Source organism: Mesocricetus auratus, unplaced genomic scaffold (assembly GCF_017639785.1).
Source record: "Mesocricetus auratus isolate SY011 unplaced genomic scaffold, BCM_Maur_2.0 Super-Scaffold_15014, whole genome shotgun sequence".
Classification (NCBI taxonomy): Eukaryota; Metazoa; Chordata; class Mammalia; order Rodentia; family Cricetidae; genus Mesocricetus; species Mesocricetus auratus.
Window position 1 is genome coordinate 61,534,515 of NW_024429186.1, and position 24,355 is coordinate 61,558,869.

Genomic DNA, 24,355 nt, shown 5'->3' on the forward strand with positions numbered 1-24,355 from the left:
CTGAAAGCAACCTAGATGCCCCTCAACTGAAAAATGGATAAAAAAAATGTGGTACATTTACACAATGGAGTACTACTCAGCATTAAAAAAATGGAATCTTGAAATTCGAAGGCAAATGGATGGAAATAGAAGAAACCATCCTGAGTCAGGTAACCCAGACACAGAAAGACAAACATGGTATGTACTCATTCATAAGTGGATATTAGTCATAGAGCAAAAGATGACCAGCCTACAATCCTCAACCCCAGAGAAGCTAGGAAACAAGGAGGACCCAAAGAGAGACACACATGGAACCCTGAGAAGGGGAAAGGGACAAGATCTCCTGAGTAAATTGGGAGCATGGGAGGTATAGAAGAAACAGGAGGGGAGAAGGGGAGGGGAGGAGAACATGAGGCATCAGGAAAGTCAAGTTGGGGAAAGAACAGAGAAGGAGAGCAAGGAAAGAGATACCTTGATAGAGGGAGCCTTTCTGGGCTTAGTGAGAAACCTGGCACTAGGGAAACTCCCAGGAATCCACAAGGATGACCCCAACTAAGAATCTCAGCAATACTGGAGAAGCTACCTTAAATGCCTTTCCCCTATAACGAGATTGATGATTACCTTAAACACCATCATAGAGTCTTCATCCAGTAGCTGATGGAAGCAGAAGCAGAGATTCATAGTTAAGCACTGAGCCGAACTCCTGGAAGCATGCTTCTTATGGGGAAAATTATCCCGCTGTTCTGCTGTAATAAGACAAGGCAAACTCCTCCAGAGATGGAAGCATCTAAGAAACTGTGGTCTAAGAACAGCATCATAGTTACCCTCAAAGAGGATTTGAAAGAACAGGTGAGTGGCAGTGATCAGGAGAGAGAGATGCCCTTAGCCTAAATAGGCTTGCATTCAATACAGTTCAACAAAGAGCATTCTCTGTACTTTGTGTCAGTTTTTCCCCAGGTTAGGATGGAAAGATGTAGAAAAGAGATGGTTTCTGATTTCAGAGAACTCACAGTCCAATCAAGACATTAGATATTCAGACAAATGAAGGAACTAAACTGAAAAGCCGACAGGACCTGGCAATTTCTCAGCACATTCTGGCTGTGCCCCTTCCAGTTTGGAGACTGGTTTCCCTTGAGAGCACAAGATGGCCACCATAATTTCTAGCTTGATTAAGACACCAGGCCAGACTGAGCTAGGATCCAAGTCTAGTCTTGCATCTAAATAATGTAACCATTTTACATATTTACAGAATACAGTGTAAATATACGTGGTTTCTGATCCCGGGCATTTGTTATTTCTTGGGAAGTCTAAAATCCTTTCATCTAGATGTTTTGAGGTGTGTGTTAGATGTTTGCTGTAATTATGTTTCTGTGCCGGGGAACGCTGTAACTAGTGATTCCTGTCCACCTATATTTTGGTGCCTATGATCTGTCTTCTTTCGCTATCCTCACCCAGACACCACTGACCTTGGTTCTTTCCTTTCCTTCTGTGTGACCAACACTGTTTTCAGTGTCTGCTGGTTTTCAGCTTCTACGTGTGAGCGGGAGAGCGAGCATGCAGCGTTTGTGTCGTGATGACCTGTCTGACAGAAGAGAGTGGGGGAAGGGTCAAGGTGCCCCATGTGACAGCACCCGGCTGGCCTGAGGTAGAGTTAAGATTTGTTCTACTGTTCCCTCTATCGGTTTGAAATCATGGCTCTCAGCTGAATCTGAGACATGGATGGAACTGATGCAACTCTTTTCTTGCTCTGAGATCTGGTGACAACCAGTGACCCCTGGCCCAGTGTTGGCTGCTGTGCCAAGACAGTGATGTCAGACAACTGGCAGTTGAACAGTGGAGGACTCACAGCTGAACAGTGGAGGACTCACAGCTGAACAGTGGAGGACTCACAGCTGGACCACAGAGGACTCACAGCTGAACCACAGAGGACTCACAGCTGAACAGTGGAGGACTCACAGCTGAACAGTGGAGGACTCACAGCTGAATCACAGAGGACCCATGCTCACAATGAAGGGGGAAGGAAGGCCATCCTTGAGCGACAGAGGGGCTGTGGGGGTTCCTATGAAGGAGGATAGGTGTGAAGGGAGCTGCTGACTAGGGTGGCCCGTGTGTCTGACACTGTTGATTTGTGGGTCTCCAGGGAGACAAGTGAAGGATGACACCTTTCTGGCTTGTACCTATAATCCCAGCAGAATCTAGAGTTCCAAGCTAGCCTTGGCTGTGAAGAGATACTGTCTCAAACAAAGCAAACTGAATTCAAGCCATGCAAAAATGTCCAAGAGAATGAAGTCAAAGTCACTGTCACAGTTAGCATCAGACCAAGCCCCGCCCCCATGCCCTTCCTGTAAAGCTCCCCACACAGCTTCCCTTCATCCTCTCTTAACCTGGATCTCAGCCATTGCTATCACCTTTGGATCGACAGCATTCCTGCCTCACAACTTAGAAAGGTGACAGTTCAGAGCTGCAGAGGCTGGATGAATGGCTTGTTTTCCACCAACATTTGTCGTTCCCTGGGAATAACTTCACACTCTGTCACAGGATTCAGAATCCTGCGGCCAGGTACCAGCACAAGAGACTAGAGTGCCTCATTAGAGAGAAGCAGGGCTTGAGAGAAGCAGGGCTTGGGAGAGGTTGTCAGGAGGTAACCTGACCACATTTCTGTGGCATGAGCAGGTCCAAGCCAGTGTGGATTAAAGCGGTCCGCGTGAGAACACTCAGAGATCTGTCTGGCAGGTACTTTGTATGTGGAACACACACCTTGTCTTAAAAGCAACCTGATCTGAAAGTAGCAGAGAATGCAGCAGGTGGAAGACTGGGCAGCAAGCTCTCACTCACAGACATAAAAGGCTGTTCTTAAGCCGGGTGTGGCGCTGTGTGGTCCCATGCTATTCTCTGATGCAGATGCAGAAGAATCTTTGGAGAGCAAGAACACGAGGGTGGCCTGAGCATCATGGTGGGACCCCATTTCCAAAAGCAACAAGCAAAGCCAGTTGTTTCCCATATGCCTCTGGCTGCCCCACCCTTACCCAGCACCTCTTTCCTGCCCAATACAAAGAACGTCCTGAAAGGCTACACTGCTCGAAGATTTGAGGTCTTGACTTACATATTCATACCTGGCTTGGGTTTTGATTCAGGTAATTATGAAAAACTCTGGCCTCATGTTGGAATGGTGGCTTCTGAAAGGGGCAGTGGCCTAGTGAGTTAAGCAATCTAGATGTCCAATCAAGGACATGCCAGTGAGCCAAGATAGAACCCTTAGCTCTGCTGACTCTGCGGGACAGCAGGAGACAGGTGTTTCTCTTCTCCCAAGCTTTGCAGCCTTGGGGTGCAGCATGAGGATTGCCCACCAGTATTCGCAGAGTTAGATACAAAGCCTGTGGAAAGCACCAGAAAGCTATAATTTTCTTGGAAGCAAGAGGATGTCTAGGTCTGGATGGCTAGGGTGTGTTATCTTTTAGAGTGGATTGTCTACTTAATCAAGATCTGTGCATCCTCTTGGAAGAACAAATCCTGATTGGTCTCTGGATACTTGCTGTGTGGCATATGATTCCTTATTAGTGAGTTTCAGACCAAGGAGAAACGAATTCCAAGTTGGAAGGTGGCCAAGGAGAGAACCAGTCAGTTTGCATGGTGGGGACCTGTAGTGTTTCATGGGTGGGGCTGCAATGTGGGTGTGTTTTCCTCCCTTCATATCTAACTCTTCTTATGTGAAGAGTTTTGAACATGTAGACAGAGCTCACAGAGCACAAGTCCAACAGGGGAAAGAGTCAAACCTACTTGGAATCAGTCCACTGGCATACAAGTGCATTCTACACTGAGCCCAGTTCCTGTGAAATCTTATGATCCATGAAGGCCAATTAAAACAGAGCCCAGGCACAGGAAGAAGCCAAGAGACATGTATAATTATGGGAACCAGAACTTTAGTAGGGAAAGAAAAAAATTAATCCAAGGAGAAGCCAAGGCCAATTATCAGAACTGCTAATTTTACCAACCTAATCATTAATGAACACCATGTTTCTGAGAAGAATGCTAAGAGAGTAATTGTGTTTCAAGGGCTTGGAAACTGCTAAACTCCGAAGTAGTACAATTTGTGCAAATTAATATGATAAAAAGAGACAATTAAGGTTTATAATTAACAGATAAATACAAATGATCTGGTGAAGACAATCTCAAGTTTCTGCTCTGTCTTATGAAGCAGAGTAATTGATTTTTATGAATGCTAATTTACGGTACATGCTCTGTTAACCATTAGCATGGAGACGAGAACATGGAATAAATGCAAGTCAAGGAGGGTTATGAGCCAAGGAACTAAAAGCCTACATCTAGCCAAGGGGAAGACATAGAAAGGAACCAAACACTGGCTTGGAAAAGAGAACAGTACTTGACAGTCTATTTCTTCTTGATCCCCCATACCAGCACAGGGAGAAAAGAGACTCCTCAAATGCATCCACGGCTGTGGGTGTAGCTCGGTTGGCAAAGTTAGCATCCACCAGGCCCCAGCTCCACACAAACTTGGTGTCCTGCCAGCACACTTCTATAAACTCACACTTGGAAGGAGGAGTTTGGAGGACCTTGGAGGGGTTAGTGATCATCCTTGACCACACAAGAGTTCAGCAGGCCTTGAACTAACTTGCAATACTTTGCCTCAGCCTCTTTTGGTGTGGAGGTCTATACCATCAGGCCAGGCTTGTTGAGAATTTTTTTTGAATAACACTTGAAACAAATCAAAAGCACAAAGAAGCATGGCCGGGTGAGGGTGGATATGTCATGTCCTGGGACTGAGGTTCAAAGAAGTGACTAAATTCTCACCTAGACTGGATATCAAAGAAAGAAATTGCTGAGAGGTGTCTGTCTGGGAGTTCTTTTTAAAAAGCAGACCAGAAATCTCTTCTTCAGTGTTCAGCTTGAAGCAGGCAGTGGCTTAGCCACCACACCCAGATGGTCCCCACTGCACGGGACTGCACTGGATAGGTGTGTCTGATGAAGTGGTGACACTTTCTATTAGAAACTACTCAGCCAGCTATCTGATTCCTGAGGTGGAAGGAGCTTCACAGCCAAGGGGGCTGTATTCAGGATGCCTTTCCCAGAGAGGGCCTCAAAAAAGAACATCTTCCAGGTTAAAAACCACCATGGGCAACAAAGAGAGGAGGCAAGCGATGAGGTATCAGCATGACCTCTCACCCAGTGATAAAGTTAATGCTTTTGTGAAATAATGGAGCATGCTGATGACTGAGAGGCCAGCATGGGACTGATCCAGGCCCCCTGAATGTGGGTTTCAGTGAGGAGACCTAGGCAATCTATGGGGACTTGGGTAGTAGATCAGTATTTATCCCTGGCATACAAATGGACTTTGGGTGCCCATCCCACATGGAGGGAAGCTCTCTCAGCCTGGACACATGGGGGGAGGGCCTAGGCCATGACCTGAATGAAATGATAGATTCTGGAGATCCCCCATGGAAGGCCTCACCCTCCCTGGGGAGCAGAGTGGGGATTGGGTGGGGGGCTGGGGGAGCTGGTGGGGGGTAGGGGAGGAGGGGAGGGAGAGGGAGCTGGGATTGACCTGTGAAGCAAGCTTGTTTCTAATTTAAATTAAAAGAAAGATTAAAAAAAATAATGGAGCATGGGTTAACTTTATACCTCATGGAGTTGTCACCCTAGTAGGACATTGATACAGCGTGATTCTTAGGAACACTGTAATATCTCTGATTCCTTCATGGTCTTCCATGCTGCTTCTGTAACAGGTAATTAAAGATGCATAGAAGAGACCCAGAAGAGGTGCAGCCAGATCCCCGGCCTTAGGAACTGGTCGAGTACCAGCATGATCAGCATGCAAGCACAACGGTTCAGAGAGCAATGGGGGAGCAGAGAAAGGTAGACAGTTCTGTCCGAGCTGTGGGAGAGGCTGCGTGGTGAATTGAGGAGCTGGGTGTCGGTGAATAAGTAGAATTTTCCCCGGTGAGGTTGCTAAAAGGTAGGGGAAACCGTTTACTGGTGAAGAGGGACTCTAGCTGGATCACAGCCTGGGTGGCAGAGGCAATCAGGGGTGAGGATGCAGGAGAAGGGTGTGCACGCTTTCCCCAGGCAGAGGGGAGATGTAGCACATGGGAGAGTATCAGAAGCAGGTGTGGGGCTGAGGAGGAGCGAGTACCGCAGGGACAAGATGAGGGAGAGGAGGGTCAGAGGGGGTTATATGGGATGCATTAGATGAACCACAAGGCCGAAGAAACTTTCTAAAATTGACAGTTTTTACTACAGAGAACAAATTAATCCTAGCTTTGAAATCCCACGTTGAACAAAATGTCTACTTTGCTTAATTTTCAAGTGTTTTATAAATCTGGGTATGATGATACACACCTGTAGTCCTTGCACTTGGGGACTAGAGGCAGGAGGATCATGAGTTGGAAGTCAGTCATGACTACATCATGAGACCTTGTCAAAGAAATAAAAAAAAGTGACTTAGAAGTATTTTAGCTTGATACTATATCGGAATAACCTGGCACATAAATTACTTTGAAACATATAATACTATTTTAACGCCCTCTTGAATTCCCACTCAAGGCCTTCATAACCATCAGGAGTTTCCTACACATCATAGCTCAGAGGTGAAAACAAAAAGGCAACAATGGGCATGGCCACAGTCCAAGGCTGCCTGTTGGCAAGTCTCTTTGGTCTGGCCAGTCCTGGGTTAGTGACTAAACAATACCATCTATTTCTTCCAGATATCCTGTTCTTTAGAGCGACTGCACCATGCAATGGACAGTGCCAACCTGATTGGACGGACAAGTTAAAAAACTGACTATGTAAAGCCTGAAATGTCTCCGTGAGAAACAGGAGTGATTTGATTCAGGTCCTAAAAAATCTCTTTGAGTACTAATGCTGTCATCTAGAGCCTTGGCAATCTTACCAATGGACTACATGCGCTCTTGTTGGTGAAAATGCTGTAAGTTTCACTGGACAGGTGTAGCTTTCTTAGGCATGGAAACCTCTAGGTTTTACAAGGAACTATCTTATAAAAACTGTTGAGTTATCTTCGGCTGCACGAACTACTTTTTACCTGATGCTGCTCCTCTGGGGATGTGTGCCCAGGTACTACTCTCTACTAGACACGTGGAGAATGACCCAATCGTGCCTTAGACTCCTCTAAATACCATCTATCGATTTTCTTTCTCCCACAGTAAGCAGGGTTATCTTGGTTGTTCCATAGCAATTAGGTAAACGGGCATTTGGTTGGACTGCCCTTCTACCTTGAAGGACTCTCTCTCTTCTTCTCTGTTATAGCCTTAAAAGCTTTAGTCCCTTATACAGCCAAGAGTTGCTTTTCTGCACCAATAAGCAAAAGCATTACAATATTAATAACCCTCGGCCACGGGTTTAGCTTCCTTACCTTCTTGCCATGCTTGGATGGTTCCCTCAGAGGGTGAAGTAATCAATAGTGGCCTGAAATTCATTCAGGCTTTCACACACTCCATGAAGTTTCCAAAATAAGCTAGTGGCAAGCATTTAATTAGCTCATTTTGTTTCTGCCAAGGCAGAGGTGCAGACTTGAGGAGTCCCAGAGCTGGGATAATATACAGCAGTTCCAGAAATTTCTATACCTGGTAGTAAATAGGGATGGGATTCTGCCTCCTCTCTCTGTGGCTCTAGGTATGTCTCTTTGGGGTCTTGACTCCCATTTTCCTTTGGCTAGAAAGAGCAAGGTGGCCCTCAGTTTTGAGTAAGGTTTCTTCAACATAGTTCAGTGTTAAGTGCCAGTCGCCATGCTGAGTGTTGAGGATAAAAGATGTACCAGACACTCTGAATAGGAAAAGGAGGAGACAGGCTTAGACCAGCGTTGGCTCTGGGCTGGGGCGGGCTTTTGGCTAGAACTGTGTGAGAATAGCCTGAGTATCTCAGGGCTGGGACTGAGCCAGCCTCTGGAGCAGAGCTATCCCTGCAAGGACACGGAGTTGAGGATTACTTGCAGTTTCCTCTCGGTTTTGTAGCAAGGAGAGATTTATTTGCTCCCTGGGCCCTGTCAACAATATTTATTTCTGCACTCTGCAAAGCATCCTAAGAAAGGAAGTTTCTCTTCGGATGTTTGTGTTGGGAGCTATGGGTGTTTTGCTGATAGCTATCAAAGGTTTTGAAGTCTCCGTGTTTCCATCGAGATGAGCCTGCAATGCATCTCTCTCACACACAGGAAAAGGCCTCAGTGAACTCCAGGTGAAGAGGAAGTGAGATTAGCTGGCCTGGGAAGGCCTCCTGCTGCACAGGCGGAAACCCAGATGGGTATACACAGGCTGAAGGTGAGAATTTCTCCCGCCTTCCTTTGGTTCCTGGAGAACCAAACAGCTCTAATCTACTGGGTGAACAGTCCCAATATTCTTGTATGTCTTCTGCACGGGAATCTAACTCAAGCTCCCACTACAGGAAGCAAAGCAAAACAAAATAAAACAAAGAAAACCACCACATAGGCAACAGATCTGCCCTCCATGGCTACAGCCTCATTTGTTATTTACGATTCGAATTGATCCAGAAAGTGGAAGTCATTTGCACAAATGACTAAAATAAGGACTACTGCCTGGTGTGTATAAACGCTGACCCACTGAAAGATTCATGTCTGGTTGGCAAGATGGCGCAGGGGATAAATACTTTTGCCAGACAAGCTTCTGCGTGATCCCTGGAAGCCACATGGAAGTGGAAGGAGAGAGCTCACTCCTCAGAATTGTCCTCTGACAGCCACATGTGTGCAACCATGTGCAGGCCGCTGCACACGTACCCACCCCCACACTAACATAAACGAGAGGGCCTGGGAGGTAGCCGAATGGATAAACACTCTGGTTTCCAAGCCGCACTGCCTTTGACCCCTCCAGTGGTGGAAGGAGAGAGCTGCCCGGTGAACGTTGCCCTAGACTTCTGCCTTCATGCTGGGCATGCCTGAATTCACACAGGTGCACCCCCATATCTCCCCCTGCCTGCCCCCCGGGGGGGCAAATAAAAATAATGCTCATGTCTTTGAATTAACAAATACATCTCCAGAAATCCATTGGCAGCATGAGTTGAAATCTCCTGTTTTTCATCTTCTTTGAACATCTGTTACCTGCTTTCAGAAGTATCTTAGTTAACACTAAAATGTGGAATTGTATGTGTGGGTTGGAAACATAACAATGAGGCAAATGTGCGTGTGCCCAGCACACAGGTTAGGATGAGGATGTAGAAAGTGTCTCCAAGTGTTTTAGGAGTTCTCTACATTTGTACTTTCTCAGACCCTTTGCCAGATCGCCAGTGCATATGCAGTGAGACTTAGACCCTCGCTGGGGGTTGGAGAGTGCTTGCTGTTCCTGCACAGAACCTGAGTTCAGGTCCCAGCATTTAAGTTCCCAGCTCAAAATTGCCTGTAACTCTAAATCCATGGGACCCAAGGCTTTCTTCCAGTCCCCAGGGATACTGGCTCTCATGTGACACACAGACACACACACACACACACACACACACACAGATACACACATACAAATAAATTTTTTAAAAATTATCCTTGTTTGATAATCATTCTACTCATTTTCTTTTTATTACTTACATGAATATTTCTAAGTAATATATAAATCCACTCTGTGTTTTAAGAGATCTGTGGTTGCCCTCTTAGTCTCAGTTATTATGTTACTGAGAATTTTAAAACGTTGATGCACACAACTAAATTTCGCATATTTTCTCTATCCTATAGCATTCTAGTATAGAAATGCACCAACATTTATTTGAACAGACTGCTCTTGGTATATTTTTGAGTTATTTCTATTTTTTTCTATGAGCACGTGGCTAATTACTATTACTATGGATATGTAATAACACAGCATGTACCAGAGATTCTCAGAGTGTGTACTTACGATGTTGGGTGGAATGTAAAGCATGTGACTGACTTTACTCCTACTTGAAGTGACGATTGTGATTGGGAAACGGCTCTGAGTTTCCCAGTGACATTATCAAGAGAGCTGGGGTTCAGAGCTCCCTACTCCCTCACAAGGCATTAGGGAGCTAGCGATAGCATAGCCAAACTGTCCTCTGCGTAGTTTATATCACCTCTCCTCTTTACTTACTAGTGAGGCCGTCCCCGTGGGGTTCAGTCTCTGCTGTAGTGTTCCTGGGTCAGCCTGTAGCACCCGACCACCCACACTTTGGGACTGGGGACTGAGCAGCAGCGGACTGCGCCCTTCACCTGACAGTTTGTGTTTACTTGGTCCAGCAAAGGCAGCTCTGTGTCTGCTCATTGTGCTTTGCAAAGGCAGCTCTGTGTCTGCTCATTGTGTTATGCACGTTTGACTTTCTTGTTCTTCACACTAGGAAATGTCAAGTTGTTGCAGGATATTTGATCACACTGTGTGAAGATGTGTCTCTGTCCTGCCTCACCTGCCTAAAGCACCTTCTGATCGGTCTAATAAAGAACTGAGTGGCCAGTAGCTGGGCAGGACACCTTCTGGACAGAGATAGGAACTCTGGGAAGAATCTACATGAGGGGGATTTGCCATTGAGGGGAAGAAGTCAGATGTACAGGATGTACAGTAATGAACCATGTAGTAAACTGCAGATTAATATAAATGGGTTAATTTGCATTTTAAGAGGTAAGATAAGGCCTGGCTTTCATAATTAATGAGAAGCCTCCATGTGATTATTTGGGAGCTGGCAGTCCAAAGAAAGACCTGTTACATGAAGTCATCCTCCAAAGAGACAACTTTAGCCCATCTCTGACTATCTGTTCACCAAGGCACGGTATTTACATATTTATTTATTTATTTGGTTTTTCGAGACAGGGTTTCTCTGTATTGTTTTTTGGACCATGTCCTGGAACTCGCTCGGTAGACCAGGCTGGTCTCGAACTCACAGAGATCCGCCTGCCTCTGTCTTTTGAGTGCTGGGATTAAAGGCGAGCACCACCACCGCCCGGCTTACATATTTATTTTTAACACATCATTTTCTTAGTCAATCTTGTGGCTTTAAAACTGTTATGGTTGAACTTTAATTTGTATTTCCTTAATAGCCAATGAGATTAAGCAACCTTTGGGTCATTCAGGTTTTCTCTTTCATGAAGGTAGAGATTGGTGGCTTCTTTTCTAAGTAGTTTGGCTTTTTAAAAATTGAATCATGCGAACTATTGGTAGCAATTTTTATCTCTTGGTTGTTGCCAGTATTTCCTCTGTGACTAGACTTTTCCCCCTCTATTAGGAGATCTTCTGCAAACAGAATTTCTTGGTTTAGATTTTTCCCTTCCTTTTTCCTTTCTTTGTTCCTTCCTTCCTGTATTTCTTTATTTCTTCTTTGTGTATGGTGTGGGGGAGGGTGTGGAGAAATGGGGACAGAAGGCTAGAATTTGACTTTGTGGTCTTTCCCGATCACTCTCTACCTCCTTTTGAGGCAGGGTCTCTCACTTAGCCTGGAGTTCTCTGTTTTAGCTAGACTAGCTACCAGCAAGCTCCAGGGATCTTCCTATCTCTGCTTCTCCAAGAGCTGGGGAGCCAAACTCAGGAAGCCATTATTATGCTACTGCTCAAGAGAGACCTTAGCAGGTTGGGTCCAAACCATGGTGGCCGGTGAGAGACAGAGAGTCTTTCTGTCTTATTGGAGGAAGGGAATGGAAAATGGGGGAGGGGAGGGAGAAAGGGGAGGGTGAAAGGGAGTGCAGGGTGACCAGGTAGAGGAAGAGGGAGAGAGAGAGAGAGAGAGAGAGAGATCTGGAACATGTTTCATTCTTTAAATGTCTCAAATCACTTCCTCTTCATCAGCACTTAAATCTTTCATCCTCAGCCTTCATAACTTGCATTTACACTTAGCGCTTTCTTAGATCCTCACATCTTAAGCTTTCAAGTCCTCACATAAACTTTGCACCTTAAAAACACGTTTTATCTAATTCACCAGTAGATACAGGTGGCTGACCACTGAGAGCAGTCACTGTAAAGTAAGCTCCTTTAAACAAAGGAATGGTAGGAAGTTTTACTGAAATCTGTTTTGTGAGTTTTTCTTTCTTTCTTCCTTTCTTTCTTCCTTTCTTTCTTCCTTTCTTTCTTCCTTTCTTTCTTTCTTTCTTTCTTTCTTTCTTTTTTTGAGTCTGGTAGCAAGGTAAACTGTATCTAGACTTAGTATTAACTCTAGGAAAGCGAGGCCTGTGACCTGAACTTTCTTTACATTGAGAACTGAGAAGGCAGCTGAAACCTTGGTTGCTGCTGTTAATGTGACAAAGCTATTAGTCATCAAACAGCATCAGAGTTCCGAGAAGGATGCATTTTACCTGAATTAGTGATTGAAAATGACAGAGACTTAATTGCTGGCTGCCTAGACAGCTCCGGGGGTCCTCCATGGTCACTGAGGGCGGAGACCTCAGAGCAATATCAGTCTTTGTCTGGAAGGTGTAGGCCTGCCAGGCCCCAGAAGATCCTGCAGAGGAGGAGCTTGTGGGAAGAGCAGCCTACCTTTGCGTAGGCAATGCAAGGCAGTCAAGTCCCCAGCTTTGTCCACTCTGAAGAGAGCAGTTGGGGTGAAAGGCATGTTTTGCTCAGAGGCTGGCATTGCCACTTTTGAAGCAGGTTTCAGGCGGACATACTTCTGTGCCCATCCATCTTCTTTGGAGGAAATGGAGTGCTGCCAGAAACTGGCATGTCTCTTTATTATGGAAAGCTTTTCAATTAAACTTTTTAAATGCCATAGTCTATAGATCTGTGAGCACTTGAGGACTGTCTGGCATGTCTGAGTAGACAAACTTTGTTTCTAGCTATTTGCTTTAAGCTTAACTCTGAAAGCATATAGGGGAGTAGGTAAGGCTTATCGCGGTAATGAATTACATCTGCATGACTACAATTAAAGAGCTTCATCATTTATACAATGACTCTTAACTTTTATCCCTTATCAGTCTACAATAGGTTAACAGCTTCCATAAGTCTAGGACTTTACATTATATTTCTGTCAGGTTTAGCTTTAAAAATAATGATTTTGAATTGAAACTCTTTTAGTACAAAACAAAACCTTTTAATCATAGATAAGAAACCAAGATAGCCCTCTGTGGGTAAAAACAGAACAAGGTCGTACCAAACTAAGACTGTCTCCTACGCAGGCAGGGAATAGTGATAAATGAAAGATCCCAGGGCCAAATGGGAACAGAAGGAAAGGGGGTTTTTGAGTTGGGGTGTGGCCCATGAGCAGGGACTGTAGGAGCTCAGAGGCCAGCACTGCCCTTGACAGGCCATGGGGACTTCTGCCCAAATGCCCAGCTCTGGGGAAAGGACTGTCTCTGGTGGCCAGGCGTCCTACTATAGAATATCTATCCTATCCGTCAAATACCTTATTTATCAAACACATGTTGTCGTTTAGTTAAATTCTCTAGAAGCTTGGTGTTGGACCCTTGACAAAGACGTAAGTGCTTAGGTGTAAATCTCTTAACTTAGCTTTTGTTACTCTGAATAGATCTTTATAACCTGTAACATGAAAAATAAAAACCCAGAGGTAGATATTGGGGTTCAAGCTGATGGTCAGATAAATAAAGCAGCTAGCCACTAGCTCTTACTTCTACCTCAGACTGAGAGGGTGATCCTGGCTCCATGAATCCCCAGAGTGCAATGCTCTCTCCATGAGTCCGGAGAGGCAAGAACTCTCCCTGTCTGGAAACTGAATCTCCACATGAGACCCTCTGCCGCAGGGTCTTCCCAGCAGGTAGATCGGGGGAAGGGGCGGTCCAGCCGGTCTCTTCCAGGGGCTGAGTGGGATGGTGAGTATCAGTGACTCAGACCCTCCCCCCATTAGTTACCAGGGAGAAAAAATACACACTGGGTCGGGAGTCTGTCGAAGCAGGATCTCGATTTATTCCAACAGGCAGGAATTTATATAGGGCTGAGGTAGGGGATGGGAAACATAGGATAGGGTAAGGTGACATGAGGAGTAAGGGCCAATAGTATTCCACCAAGCAGGCAGGTAGCTAGGCGGGGGCAACCTTACATCAGGTCTGGCTCAGTCACCGTCACATGGAGGTTACAGGTCAGAGACAGGTCGCCAAACTCTAGCCAGGCTCAGGAGGTTAATACTGGACCTCGCATCCAAGCCTTTCTTAGGCCCAACACTCTGAATCTTCCTTTTATGTCTCCCTAGTGCTGGGATTAAAGACATGTGATCCCAAGTACTACGATTGCCTTTGTGTGAGCTCGGTTTCTCTTTAGGACTGGATCAATTTCATGTAGCTCATTGTGGCCTTAAACTAACAGACATCCATTTGCCTGTCTTCTGAGTCCTGGAATTAAAGGTGTATGTTATCACTACCTGGCTCTTTGGCTAGCTAGTATGGCTGGTGGGATTAAAGGTGAGTATCACCACTGCCTGACCTCTATGGCTTATGGCTAGCTTTGCATTCTGAACCCTCAGGCAAGATTTATTAGATCATAAAAAATATATCACCACAACAACCTTAAATTTTTATCACCATATAGAATGTATTTTAAACCAGATATACAGCATGTTGTAACAGATCTAACCATATATTTTATCATCATTTAAAAGTACATACCAATTTGAAATGTTTGTGACCTGTTGCTTCCTTAGTCTAGAAGGGGATATAATGAACAGAGTTTCTTAGAACTAAGAAGTGTACTCTTTAGCCATAGTAGGAGATGGCTGTCATGCTTACACAGCCATGCCCCCAGCCTCCTGTAAACGCAATTTCTTAATTTTAATTCAGTCAATCTTATTGATGTTTTACATTATGGTTGGTGCTTTTTTTCATCTTATTTACAAACTCCTTTCTTATCCATAGGAAACTCAGATATTTGCCTTGATTTTCCTCTAGAAGTTTTATAGTTTAACTGTTTGCCTTTGGAACTTGAATCCTGGAGTTAATGTTAGTTTGTGGTTGAAGTCCAATGTAGTGAGTCTTTCTCTGTCCTTCCAGCAAGCTCCCAAATAATGACACGGAGACTTCTTGTTAATTGTGAAAGCTTGATCGACAGCTTAGGCTTGTTCCTAACTAGCTCTTTAAACACAAATTAACCATAGTTTTATTGATCTATGTTCTACCTTGTGACTTTTACCTCTGTCCCATTCTGTGTGTCTGACTTGTTCTGTCTGGCTTCTCTGCCCTTCTTCCTCCCAGCATTCTCTCAGTCCTGAAAATTCTGCCTAGCTATTGGCCATTGAGCTTTTTATTAAACCAATCACAGTGATTTATCTTCACGTAGTATAAAGGAATATTCCACAACATCCAATTTTATTTTTTTCCATATTGATTATCATCCCAGTACTGTTTAATGAAATAGCTGTATTTGTGGTCCATTTTTAGAGTTACTGTTACCTTTGCTCTGCTAGAAGATATATTTGAGAGTATTGAAATTTTAAAGGATCCCTTTGACTAAATAACAGGTCAGGAACTAGGTCACTTCAGAAGGCAAATAGTTCTTGGGCTCCAGCAAGGAGCACAGTGCATGGAGAACCTTTTTACCAGATGAACAGGGAAGAAAGGCAAAGTAAATATTTGGTTAAACTGAAGTGATCTTAATTAGGTCAATCCAGTGGAAATACCTACCAAGAGGTTAGTAGGGGCTCCCCAGGTTGGTTAAGCTTAAATTGTGTTTTATTCTTCAGACTGAGCTGGATTTGGGGGTTCCTTAGAACCTCAGGACCCTGAAGCTGCGCCAGCCTAATAGTTTCCCATACATGTTGAACAAAGTTCCTTGCTGGAGACTCTCGTCATTAGATAGAACAAGCTACCTCGCCATGAGCGTCATCAGGAGCATTTTCTCTCCCTTTGGTCTTTCTACCTAAGCTTTAGAATCAGTGTTCGGGTTCTGCAAACAAATAAACAAAAGTTTAAGATTCTAAAGATTCTATTTTGGTGGCCTCAATTTGGGAAAAATAGATGTCTTTACATAATTTAATTTTCTAACCCATGAACATGGTATTTCTCAGCTTTTATCTAAAAAAATAAAGATTTATTTACTAAAGTTTTGTTTTAGATGCCCTTCTGTTGCTGTGACAAACTACCATGACTAAGAGCTACTTAAGGAAGACTTTGTTTTGACTATGGTTCCAGAGGGAGAGTTCATGACGGTGGGGGGTCAGGGATATGTGACAGCAGGCTGGCAGCAGAAGGCAAGAGATCAAGTCTGTCTGTCTGCCTGCCTGCCTGCCTGCCTGCCTGCCTGTGTGCCTGCCTTCCCCCCCTCTTTGTTTCCCTCCCTACCCCTCCCACCCTTCCCTCCCTCCCTCCCTCCCTCCCTCCCTCCCTCCTTCCCTCTCTGTCTCCCTCTCTTCTCCTCCTCTGAAGAGTCACCTTGTTTAATTTTGTGCTTCCACAGAGATTAGGGTTCTAATGATATCTGTTCTATTATTCACTTGGTAGTTACTCTCCTGATTTTACAAGTGTGTGTTGACTGCAAATGACACCCAGCCCAAACTTTCCCAGCAGGCTGTTGTAATTCACGGGCTGTGAGTGGTCACTCTGATCTTCTTTACTATATGAGCAATCTTTTTTTCTTTTATTGAAAATAGATTCTTTTCTCATACAACGTAGTTTTATTGTGGTTTCCCCTCATCTGCTACCCCCAGTTCTTTCCCTGGCTCCTCTCCCCTTCAGATCCACCTCCTTTCTGTCTCTCATTAGAAAAAAAACAGGTTTCTAAGAGATAACAATCAAACATGACAAAATAAAATACAATAAGAGAAAACAAAAACCATCACATTGAGGGTAGACAAGGCAACCCAACAGAAGGAAAAGAGCCCCAGGAGCAAGCACAAGATCCAGACACCTACTCATTCACACGCTCAGGAGCCCCATAGAAGAGATACTAAGGCAAGAGCTATGAAATATACACGGAGGACTTGGTGCAGACCCATGTAAGCCCTGCTCATGCTGCTTCAGTCCCTGTGAGTTCATGTGCCCCTTTCCTAGTTGATTCGGAGGGCCTTGCTTTTCTGGCATCCTCCATCCCCTCTGGCTCTTGCACTTTCTGCTGCCTCTCTCATGGGCTTCCCCAAGCTCTAGGGGGAGGAGTTTGGTAAAGACATCCCATTTAGAGCTGTGTGTTCCAAGGTCTCTCTCTGTACAGTGTCTGGCTGTGGATCTCTGCATCTGTTCCAGGCTGCTGCAGAAGGAAGCTTCTCTGACGATGGCTGAACAAAGCACTGACCTGTTTTCCTGGCCTGCTCAGCTGAGAAATTGTATTTTCAACCACACGAAGAAAGCTGAGAATGAAGTGGAAGAGGGACAGGACTGTAAAACTCTCAGAGTCCACCCCCAGTGACATTCTTCCCACAGCTTCCCCAAACGGTGCTGCTGCCTGGAGACCAAGCGCTCACATACCTGGGGCTACAAGACACGTTTCTCATTCAAACCAACACAGGATATAAAGTTTATACTTTTCTGCATAGATATCTTTTAAATCATGCTAGTAAGAATAGTATTTTAATAATTTTTTTACTTCTGGGCCTGGGGAGATGGCCCAATGATTGAAGTGCCTACTCCTCTTACAGGGGATCCGGGTTTAGTCCTGTCTCCCCCCACACACACACACACACCCACATTTGGTGGCTCACCATTTCCTCAGTTCCATGGGACCCAACTCCCTCTTCTGGTGTCCGCAGGCAACTGCACTCACAGGCACATATCTATCCACACCTACACATAATTAAACCTAAGGGGGGAAAAAATCTTAAAAAGGGATTTTTTAAAAATTACTTGTTTGTGTTGATAAGTAGGATGAAGTTGGTTTTTACATAGTTTCTTGTAAGTTTTCACGGTTTGTCCTGTGGGGTTTTCTCCACACCCACAGATCGTTGTGAGCACACATGGTGATGCCGCTGCTTCATTTCCTGTCTGTCTTGCCTCTTGCTGCTGGCCAGTGTTGAATAGAGACGAGCATAACTTGTTTCCTATCTTACAGGGAACGCTTCTAGTACCTTACCATCCGTCTGCTGTCTGCTGCGTGTCTATCCTTATAAGCGTTTTGTTGCATTGGACAAGTTTTCATTCATTCTGAGTGTGTTACTGTTCTTTTTATTTTTTCAAATCGTGAAAGCTAGCCTTCTGACATGGCTTCCCCCACTGGAATGTACATGATCATGTTGTCTTTCTCTCTTCATTCCTCACATATTTCTAACGTTAAGTCATCATTGCCTTCACTGTTGTGGTTGTATGGTACTGGGATTTGGACCTAGGACCTCTCACATACCAGACCATCTTTGCAATTCATGAGATGATTTTTCTGTGTTATTTAAATCAATTTTCTAATTAAAATATCTCTGCATTTACATTCCGGAATATAACTGACTTGAGATTTTTTTTTCTTAGACTTTGGTGCCAGAAGGACTTTTTTTTTTATAGTTTTAAAGATTTGATTTTACTCGAGAACTTTCAATTTCACAGCACAGGCACAGAGACTTCACATATGCCGGTGGTCCTCAGTCCACGGCTAGTGTCACCATTATGGACGTTTCCCGCCAGAATAGCACACTGGTTACAGTTGATGAAACTACACTAACACATCAGTCACTCCAAGTCTGTGACTCTTCGTCAGTCTCATTCTTGCTGCTGCATACCATGGAGGAGGGTTAGATGCACCCACGCCGCCTGCTTCTGCTCTCCAGGTATGTGGTACTCTTTATAAGAATATTTTACTGGTTGCACAGTTGTGGCATGCACCTTTAAGACCAACAGTTGGAAGGCAGAGGCAGGTGAATCTCTATGAGTTTGAGGCCAGCTTGGTTTACAGCGTGAGTTCCCGGACAGCCAGGGATACACAGAGAAACCCTGTCTTGAAAAACAAAACAAAACAAAACAAGAGAGTATTCTACTGGCCTAAAAATCCTTTGCGCTTGGACTGTTCATGCCCTCACATTCTAGAATTGCTTTTTAAGTAAGAGTAATGAGGCAAAGGCAAGATGCAGTGATGGGGAATGTCCTTCTGTATTCGTGTTTCTCTTATTGGTTGATGAATAAAACACTGTGTGGTCAACAGAGGCAGGAAGATAGGCAGGACTAGGAGAGAGGAGGATTCTGGGAAGGGTAGGTGAGGAGAGACGCCATGTAGCTGAGGAAGGAGAAGCAGGTCCGGACCCTTCTCTGGTAAGACAAGACTGTGTGGAAATACATAGATTTATAGAAATGGGTTAATAATTAAGACAGGGGTAGCCAATAAGAAGCCCTAGCCTTCAGCCAACATTTTTATAATTAATATAGCGTCCTTGTGTTTATTTGGGGCTGAAAAGGTGGGAAGGCCCTGGCGGGACAAGAAAAACTCCAGCAACAATGCAGACATGAGAAAAAGGTGAATTAGGATAGAGGCTAGGATGCAGGATTTATGCCATGAGAGCTCTCATGTGGCTAGGAATTGGGCCCTGAGTTTCTTCGCAACGAATTTAAATCAGTTTCAGGATTCATAGAAATTGATAAGCTGGAATCGAGGAAGCTGTTTTTGAGCAGAGCAAGATTTTATGAAGCGGTCCACAGACCGCTCTGTGAAGTTGGATCTCTTGAGTTCCAAGCCCACTTTACGGTTTACTAGCTATGTCCTCTGTATTGGGTGCCTCATGTCTGAGTGGTCCAGTTTGCTCACATATTAAGGTAATTAGGAAATCTACTCATGGCCGTGCCTCACCAGTTAAATGAATCAATACACATTAATTACTTTGCAAAGTGACTTTATTTTATTTTATTATTCTTTTTAGGAGTCAATAAACACTAACCAGTTTATTTTTGATCCTAAGGACAGAGCAAACATTTCCCTTGAGAAAATGCTGCTCAATAAGGACAGTGATCCTAACGAAATCCTTGAAAGGGTTGTTTTTATCCGGCCATTTTGAACATGCACATCCTTCAGACAAACTTTCACCAGTAATGCCTTCCCGCCTGAACTTGCCAAGTTTTGGTTGCAGTGAATACCTGGAATATAGACATATATTCACATTCTTTTGTTGGTGGGAAAACATGGCTGGGGCCTTTAGCAAGACACTTGCTCACATCTCAAGACCAGGAAACAAGAGACAGGGAGAGAGAATGCCAAAACTTACTGGCTTTCTGGAATTTTTCCTTATTTATCCAGTCGGGGACCCCCTGCCCATGGAATGGTGCTGCCCACAACCAACCCGCATTCAGAGTGAGTCTTCTCCCTCAGTGAGTCCACTGGGAAACATCCCCATAGACCCACCCAAAGGTGTGCCTCACTAAGGTCCTAGGCGTTTCTTAAGCCAATTAAGTTGGCAATCCACACCATTACAATACCTAAACAAATTAACTTACTGAGCTAGATAATTGACTGCACCACATTCCAGCCAAACAGTTGGGTAAATTCAAGTTAAGGCACTTGAGTTCTCTATGGGCTGAGCAACCACAGCAGGCAGACACTGCTATCATCCTAGGAGTTTGCTGATAGTCAGTGGCAGAGCTGAGATTCACCACAGATAGACTTAAGTCCATGCGTAAGTGACATGCCCACACAACAAGATGCTTTTATTTAGAATAATTAACTTGTGTGTAGCCCTTCTTTGTGGTAGGGACTTTACACCTGGCCACTATACTCCAAAGGCACATAGTAAAAATTTTGAAGTTGGCCCAGGAGCCATCTTTGTACTACAAGATTCGTTTCATAATGAGCTTTAGTGAGTGTCTGAAGAAAATTTCCCCCTCTACCGGAGTCCATCTGTTTATTCCTGGATGGTATCTGGAAGAATCTCCTTGTGCTCACTCCAAATCCTGAGAGCTTAAGGCCTTAGTGATGCCCAGCTCTGCTGTGGAAGGTACGGAGTAACGTAAACATTGTGGTAAGGGGAACAAACAGGTGGGCTTTAGACTGAAGTGGGTGAGTGTTGAAAGGAACCGGAGAGGACTGGAAAGAGGAGGGGCTCTCCATGTGCATAAAACAACCCAACAGCAGCCCAGAGCTCTGAGGGAAGATGATTCCCCTCATCCTTAGCTCTGAGCATCACACAGCAGGGCTGTATTCTCAGTGTCTCATGTCTGAAGGCGTGAAGTCTGGATGTTTCCACTGTAAAGTTAGCGTGATGTGGCTTGATAGTTTGAGACTGTATCCTTACCTGTGCAGTGTTCTTCTCTTCTTCCCTGACACATTTCTAACTTTAAATCATTGGTGTCGACATGAAAGTTCCTATGAGCGGGTATTGGATGCTGCTTTAAAAAATAAACAATGCATTCAGTTCCTTCAGTTTTGCCGTACCACTCTGCACCCAGAAGTCCCCTTGGTTCTTAAAGATCAAATACCAAGGACCTTGCCAAATTCAAAGAAAAGCAACTGAAGACTTAAAGCATGTCGCTTGGCAAAATTTTCCCCAGGTGCCCTGACTTCTTATATCTGGCAAGCCAAGCTCGAATGGTCCATGGTGGAGCACTGGACAACTCCTGGAATTATGAGACACTTAGATTTTCTGGGTCAGGTCCCTTGTGTCTAGGTGGGGCTCAGGAGTGCATGAGTCATGGTTACAGAGGATCAAGGCCTATCTTTAGAAAGTGTGGTTTCTGCTAGCTGAGGGTTTGAGTAGCTGGAGGGTCTTGTCCTTCAGTCATGAAAAAACTAACAGGAAAATCAATGACCTCAAAGGAACGGCAAAAAGATGGTCTAAATTGAATCTATACGGGGCAGAGAGTATTATAGTCAAGGTTCTGAGTGCCGGTCAACTTGTCCTTCAAGGAAGTATCTATCCCACAACATGGTCTTCTTGTTGAAGAAATCAGATAATGGATTTGAGACTGCTGACTTCTGTCATTTTGAACAAGAAGTCCTGGCACTGTCCTGGTCTGTGGTTGAGACTGAAATGGACTTTCTTGTGTGTGCCCATGTTGCTTAATGAAACTGACCAGGAGAGGAATGGTAGGATGTGTGTGTGTGTGTGTGTGTGTGTGTGTGTGTGTGTGTGTGTGTGTGTGTGTGTGTGTGTGTGTCCAGCAGACACTGGAGAGGTGGCTCATTGCCTGGTCTTGCAGAGGACCTAGGTTCAGTTTCAGCACCCACATGGTGGCCAGCAGCCATCTGGAACTCCAGTTCCAGGGGATCTGAAGTATTTTTCTGGCCTGCATGGGTTACAGCATGAATGTGCCAAACTGACATACATGCAGGTGGAACTCCCAAACACACAAAATGAAAATAAATACATCTTTTAAAAAATGGTTGCCCTTGACAGTCAAGGCGGAGAACTCGACAACAAGAGGGCTTTCCTTTGGCCTACCGAAATCAAGAGGGACACAAAGACCTGAACACAATGTCCTTGGTGATGCCTGGAGTGTGAAGACTCCTCAAGGGTGAAATGAGGAGTCAGGGATGTCAGTGCCCTCTGTGTGTCCCTGCCATGAGTCCATCTGTCTTTCCGAGTGATTGCTGTTGGCATAGTCATTCATATTCTCCCTTCTAAAGATCTTAATTGTTCTGTTTTCTTCCACTCAGCTGCTTGCATACGTGCCTTTTCTCACACAAACTCTGGGCCATGTGAGAGCAATTCTATTATTATAAGAAAGGCATTCCATTTCTCTGTGTGTATTTATATCTCTATGGATTTATGAGTTCTTGTTTTTTTGTTCCATGAATCATAATTCATTACTACTATTATTTATTTTGATGCTCAAAATATCTCAGACTTGATGAAATATTGTAGACTTTTATCCCAAAACCTCATTATGAACTTAACATCAGAATTAATATTAGGCTGTCTTGAAATCTCATTTGCTAATGAAATTAGTCCAAAACTTTTCACTTTAGCCTCAGGCAGATTTTTAGGGCAAGGGCAGGAAGCAGTCACATTCTTTGCCAAAATATCACAAAGAATGGTCGCTAGCTCAGTTGGTAATACTGTTTTCCTTTGAAACTTTTTGAGCAGTCCTCCATAGTTTACATGTCTCTTAGCACTACTGTCTTTCTTCCAAGTTCCTATTAGGATGGCCTGTTTACAGTGATCAACCACTTTTGGAGTCAAAAGATCCAAAGTATTCCTTTTGTGAAGGTCAGGTCTATCACAACAATACCCTACTCCTGGTACCAACTTTGTCTTATGTCGCACCTGCTGTGCGGCCTGCATCCGAGAATGTAGCGAGGTGGTCGGGATAGATGACACAGAGACCAGTCGGTTGCTTTAAGAAAACTTTATGCTTCCCAAGTCAGCTTAGGAGGAGATTCCAAGTCCGCTTAGGAGAGAGAAGTCTCAGGAGAAGTCTCTCCAAGAAAAAGGAGCTTCCCTTTTTAAGGACTTTTGCCATCCATTTACATACCATTCTTTCCACTTCTCACCCTCCTGGCTGGTGGTTTAATCTCCGGCCCCAGAATTGGGGAGACACCGCAGGGGGCGGGGACAGGAAGAGGCATCTAGCCGTAGGGGGTGTGAAAGTCATGGTATCTCAGTGAGTGAGCCCTTATCTGAGCCCTATCAAGAGCTCTAAAGCACTGAATTATTTTCAGTAAACATTACACAGATGCCTGCTCCCAGGCCAAAGGGGAAGTGGGTTTCTGCTCAAGGTCTGGTGTCCCCACAGTCTTATTTACTTTTCTATTGCTGACAAAAGACTATGACCAAGGTGACTTATGGAAGAAAGAGTTTATAGGGGTTTACAGTTTCAAAGGGTGAGTCATTGACCATCACGGCACGGAACATGGCAACAGGCAGACAAGCATTATATTAGAACAGTAGCTAAGACACAATCATGAGGCAGAGAAAGAGAGCTAAATGGGAATGGTGTGGGCTTTTGAAACCTCAAAGCCATAACCTCCTAATCCTTCCCTAACAGTTCCCCCAACTGGGAACCAAGTATTCAAACATGTGAACCTATGGGGATGGTTCTCCTTCAAACCACTCCATGAACCTTCTCTGCTGGTTAATTGTGTATCAGGGAGAGCTCCAGGCGCCTTTGCCCAATCAAGACTTGGAAGACTCCTGTATACCTGGCTCCCTACCACTCTTGGACCTCTCTGTTATCAGAACCATGGGGCCAAGCCAGGCTACTGAGTGCCCACAGCTTCTGTTATGAGCTTCTACAGAGAGCCCTCAACTTCTGCAGGGACTAAGATGGTGAAAACTTTGGAAGGCCAAATGCAGAGGTACTCATAGCATTTAAAGTTATTATTTTTCCTTTAAAACTGTTAAATTATTTGTAGAAAATTATTTTCAGGCATCTTGAAGGCTCTCATCAAATGTTTAGCCATCAGGTTTTTAAACGCATTTTTATTTATTTTGTGTGTTGCATGTCTTGGCTGAGGCATATATTTGGAGGCCAGAGGATTATTTGTGGGAGTCTGTTCTCTCCCCTTACCATGTTAGTCCTAGGGTTTGAACTCAAAGATCATTAACCTTTGTGGCAAGCGCCTTTATTCATTGGGCCATCCCACTAGTTCACCAGTTTTGGCATAGGTTATTAGCTCTTGCCTATCAATTATAACTATGATAG